Below are 5,010 nucleotides of genomic sequence, written 5' to 3'. Positions count from 1 at the left end.
GACTAGGTTTTAGACACTATCACAGAGGTTTTGTGTCATTTACAGGATGCAGCACAGACGATGGGCCGAGGACTGAAAGCTGCAGGAATCAGGTTCTACCACTGCTGTATGGTCACAGGCAATTCACTGTTAATCTCTCCTTGCCTCAGTTTCCCCATCTTTAAAACTGGGATGATAAAGGTTGTCTGCCTCTCACAGGGAGTGGAATGAGCATAATCAGCAATTTAACAGCACTTTGGAAATGCAGTGTGATATACCAATGTGGAGTTGTAGAGTATTGAGACCAGAGAACCCATATTTGTAAGATCATTCTTAATGTTATGCTTTGTTATGCTTTATCAACCGTTATTAAATGTCAAAACGAGCCAAGTAATACAACAAAAAGTAAAGGGGAAGTGAGTTTTAATCGCTCTTTAACCAGCCCATTTTCAGCTTCCCACAAAAATACAGATCCCATATGGCCATTGTCACAGTGCTGCCCCAGTGCCTTCTCAACATACACCAGGCAGTTGCACCAGGTACGTGCTTGACAAGAGTTTGGATGTACCTCCGTGCCGTTTCTCTGCTGTGCCTTGAGCTGCTGCTGTCCTTTCTGTCTGTCACAAACATGTCTTTCCCCTGCATGGCTGTAAGTACACATGAATGAAGTCAGGGACAGGCTACAATCAGGAGAAAATAGCAGAAGAAGACCAATTAGGATCTTAAGCAGCAAAACAAAAAAACCAGCCACACTATTTTAAAGCAGGTGTTTTGCCATTCATACATCCCTTATGTTCCATGTGGTCACTAAAAACGTACCACAGCCATATTTGAACAGCCCTTAAAAATGTCCCATTACTTGCTTACCCCATGTTGCCATGTAAAGAATATGCAGGACAGTAGCTGAAGATTTCTTTGAGGACTGTGTTTAGGGTAAGACAACAGTCTGCCTGGTTTTATTTTTAAGCACTAAAAATCTCTCATGACAAAGCACGGAATGTACAGTGCTGGGAGAAACCCACTGCAGTAAGTCACAGGTGTACGTTTTACGAGCAGGCGAAATGCATACAGCGTTTGATAGAGAGCACTTATTCTTAAGGCGCACATTTTCACTTCAGAAGCATTAGATATTTAAGCAGGTGTGTATTCAAAGTAAGAAAACGTCAGATTCCTTTTTCTCTTACATGCTTTTCATAGGAGTGGCTTGATCTTCCGATTGTTCCTGATGTTCCTCAGATAAAACCAGAAGCAGGGAATTATCCTACTGTACGATGTACATTTGATCTTTATAGGGTTTTGGGGGTTTGCTTTCTATGAAAGCTGCATTCCAAACAGCGCTTTCTGCTCATGGATATAGAATTATATTATTACTGTAAATGTAACATGTTATTTTACATTTTAATCGAGGAGCTGGTGCTCTATCCGGGTAAGTGCCCATCAGCATTAGATGACACACAATTAAAGCAGAGTATCGAAACCTAATTTTCTAAGGCAAATGTTTAAAATCGCGTATGTGCCTATTTTTGGATCAAAACCCCTTATCAGGCCGTACACTGGCTTTCCTAGCAAATACAAACGTGAAGACCATGGCAGTATGAATCATCAGCTTGCCTCTGATCAGAATTCAGGGTATATTCTGGTTTGTGTATAATACTAATTGAGTTTGGCTTTGCACCTGAAAGCACGCACTTTATTTTGACTGCATGGGAATATCGTACGAGGAAAGCCTGTTTTATATTTCAATGAAATTTGAGGAGAATTTTCAATGAAATTTGGTGAAATCATTAAGAGTATTTTTTTTTTCCTCAAGGCTGCTCCAAGCTTACATTTTGGTTCATGGGAGATGAATGTTGTTCCTAAGACTAAAAACAGTGTTTCATTATTCCGTAATATTTATGTCACAGTAGTACTTAGAGCCTCCTCTTGCTGTTCCTGTAAAATTCTTCCCAAATTCACTAAATCATAATAATCTCAAAAGTCACTATTTGCACACGCTTAGCAGATGGTTCCTGAGAGATGGCTGCTTAAACCACACTGTATTTAGCATGCTCAGTTTGGGGCTTTGCAATTGCTTTTTTTGGAAGCCAGGGGCTGCTCTGGTCCCTGGCAATTCTGCTAAGTTCAGGGAGACTGTTTTCCTGGTTTTTTTTTTTAATGCAACCTCCTCTGATATCATGGAAGGTGAATTAGTCTGACTGGAATGGAGAGGAACAGAAGTGCATGGAGATACAGAAATCTTAGGAAGCTGATGGGGAATAATGGTGCAGAGGGGAACTGGGACCAGCAGGTGGGATATAACAGTAAGAGAGCGAATCCCAGGCTTGGGGAAGACATTACTTACAGGAGTGGTAAATGAACAGGGAGATGTGTCTGTAACCACCACCATACAGCCCCCCCTCTTTGCATTCCTGGGTCTCTTCTGTTGCCAGAGAAGAGTAGTGATGATCACAGCAAAGGGAGTATTTCATCCTCCCTTGGAAAGTTTCTCTCTCAGCTTGTGAGGTCAAAGTCTGTATGTTAAGAGTTCAGATCTGCCAATGGGTCCTCTGAGACGATACTGCATGCAGGAACTCACGTCGGGGAGGGGAAGCCATTTTCTTTAAAATCACCCCCCCACACACCCCGTTCCAGAATTTATATACAGATATATATTTAAAGAGCATTCATGTTGCAGAGTCGAGCACTGAAACGTTCAGCAACACCTAATTTGAGATGCCAATGTGACCTCAATTTGGCCTCAGCGTGCACACGTATTTTACTTACATGGTAACACATAAGCTTTTTTTCAGGATTAAGCCCTTCCTTTTTAGGTGTCCAGGATCAATTAAGGAAGGAGTCAGAGCTGCATATGGAATGAGTCTGTTCCCTGGAGGCCAGACCCTGCGTCATTTGCTGTAGGTGCTGGAAGGAAGCTGTGACTGGAACGAAGAGGAAAGAGGAAAAGAAGAGGAAAAATTCATGAGTTACGTAGCTGTATACCTTCTTGCAAATCACATTTTGTCCTTGCCTCTCCCTGCTATGTCTGCCTGCCTGAGGACTCTGATACTTGAGGGCTGGGAAGCATGATTTTGTCTGGGTAAGAATATGGGAGGAAAGGGCTTGAGTGGGGAAGAGCTGCAGTAAGGTGGGTGAACTCAGCCTCGGCTTCTGAAATTTGTTAGCTGTCTTCTTGTCGGGGCTGGGAGATCCTCTGAGTGAAAATCAAGATAAGTGACACTAATCCCTGGGTTGCTGATCTGCAGCCAGCGGTCTGGGTGGCTCGGAATGGCCTGGACAGAGGCAAAACCGGCTGCAGCTCGAGAGAGGAGGAAAGGGAGCACGATACGAAGAATGGCCAGGCTTTGGCACAATCAAGCTCACAGATGTGAGAAAAAAGGTAATGAGAAAGGGGAACCTTCAGCAAGGCGGAGCTCAGGGTTGAGAGAGATTGCTAATCTCCACCGTCTCTGGGTAAAGCTTCGTAATTTTTTCCCATTTGCCACCGCTGAGGCTCTGCTGCTTTCGGCGGTCATTGGGGATGCCGCCAGCCTGCCGACGCATCAGCCGCGCCAGACTGCAAACTCAGAGGATTACCTGGGGAAAAAAAAAAAAGTCGATCAGCTCTTGTAAAGAAAACAGTGCCTTCCCATTTACACTGATGGCGATGCCGTGGATTCCCCTTGCCTCCAGTTCTTGGGAAGAGCCCGCGGAGGAGCTCGCCGGTGCCCCGGTGACGCGCTTGCCCAAATCCTGGCCCTGCGGCGAGGTGACCTCCCCGCTTCAGCCGGGCTGGTGCACAAGGCCTTGCTGTGCCCCATTTCCACGTCGGATCCCGAGTTTTCCGCTCTTCCTTGCTCTCCTTTACTCTGCCCTCGGTTTCCCTCCCCTCCTCCTCACGCCTCCTCCCCTCAGCCCCTCTGTGAGCTCCCCACCGCCGGCCGTGCCCGCCTTTCCCCCCCTCCCCACACACACAGCGGGCAGCCCTCGGTGGGGAGAAGAGATAAAAAGGCACAAAAAAAAAAAAAAAAAAAAAAAAAAGGGGGTGCCGGGGAGGGAAAGCGCCCGCGGGTGCCCGCCCCGCCGAGTAGGCCGCGGAGGCCACGGGGCGGCGGTGTTGCGCAGCGCTCCCGCGGGCTTAGCGGCACCGGGGCCGGGGCCGGGGTTGCTGCCCGGGTCGGTGTCCGTGTTGTCCGGTGCGGGGACTGGCCCTGAGGGTCGGTCCTGGCCCTGAGGGCCGGTCCTTGGCCCGGCCGCCTCGGTGGAGGGCAGCGCGGAGGGGCCGGCGCCTGGAGGGCCCGCACGGGGCTGAGGCGCCATTTCGTGGCGGGTGGCGGGTGGCTTCTCCTGAGGCGGCCCGGCGTGGCGGCGTGGGCCGGGCTGGGGCAGCCATGAGCGGCTGTCTGCTGGGTCCCGCTCTTGGCGGGCGTGGAAGTTCTTCGCCATGCGGGCAGCCCAGCGGGGTGAGCCGATGCCTTTCTGCCTGCTCAGGGTCGGCGGAGACCGGCAAGGGGACCAAGGGTGGCCTTAGCCGCGGGCCGCGGGCTGTAGGGCTTCTTGTGTGGTTTGGGGAAAACGAGTCGAAATCTCTGAATCGGATGGTTCAGCTCCTTAGCTGAAAAAGCAGCTGGTGTGAGGCTGCGTTAAGCATACGGGTGTTACCCAGCCAGCATATCAAATATGAAGCAGTACAGTATTTCTGCCCAAAAGAAATGGTCGGGTTCTGTTCTTCGGTTGTCTGTTTGTTTGTTTTTTCACCTTCCAGATACAGGTGGATGCTGCCGCAGAGAAGAAAGGCAAATGCAGTGCCATGGAAAAGCAAGACTGAAGGTGTAAGCAGCTAGGGACAGCCCTGGTATGGCACCGAAGTGTAGGAAGTCAAAGCATTTCTGAGCAGCAGCAGCAGCAGACGAGTGTCTCTGAGCAAGTGTCAGAGTGTCTTGGCAACAGTACAAGATGTCTGCAACTTTCCTTCACTTATGCAGAAAACACGTCATGTAGGCAGTGCAGTGGTGCGTGAACACAGCAGTGTAGGCTTGGTTTTGGAAGTATTTG

The 5,010-nt window shown here is 48.8% G+C and overlaps 1 long non-coding RNA gene across 1 annotated transcript; it reads right to left on the bottom strand.

Moving 5' to 3' along the window:
* Positions 1–426: 426 nt before the first annotated feature.
* On the bottom strand, positions 427–3,514 carry LOC128145325 (uncharacterized). The gene is made up of 3 exons (XR_008236430.1): positions 3,374–3,514; positions 2,743–2,897; positions 427–659 (listed from the first exon to the last, which is right to left on the bottom strand). It is a non-coding gene; the product is annotated as an uncharacterized LOC128145325 (long non-coding RNA).
* Positions 3,515–5,010: the final 1,496 nt, after the last annotated feature.

Source organism: Harpia harpyja, chromosome 8 (genome assembly GCF_026419915.1).
Source record: "Harpia harpyja isolate bHarHar1 chromosome 8, bHarHar1 primary haplotype, whole genome shotgun sequence".
NCBI lineage: Eukaryota > Metazoa > Chordata > Aves > Accipitriformes > Accipitridae > Harpia > Harpia harpyja.
The sequence above is the reverse complement of the archived record's forward strand: the minus strand, read 5'-3'. Positions and strand labels throughout refer to the sequence as shown.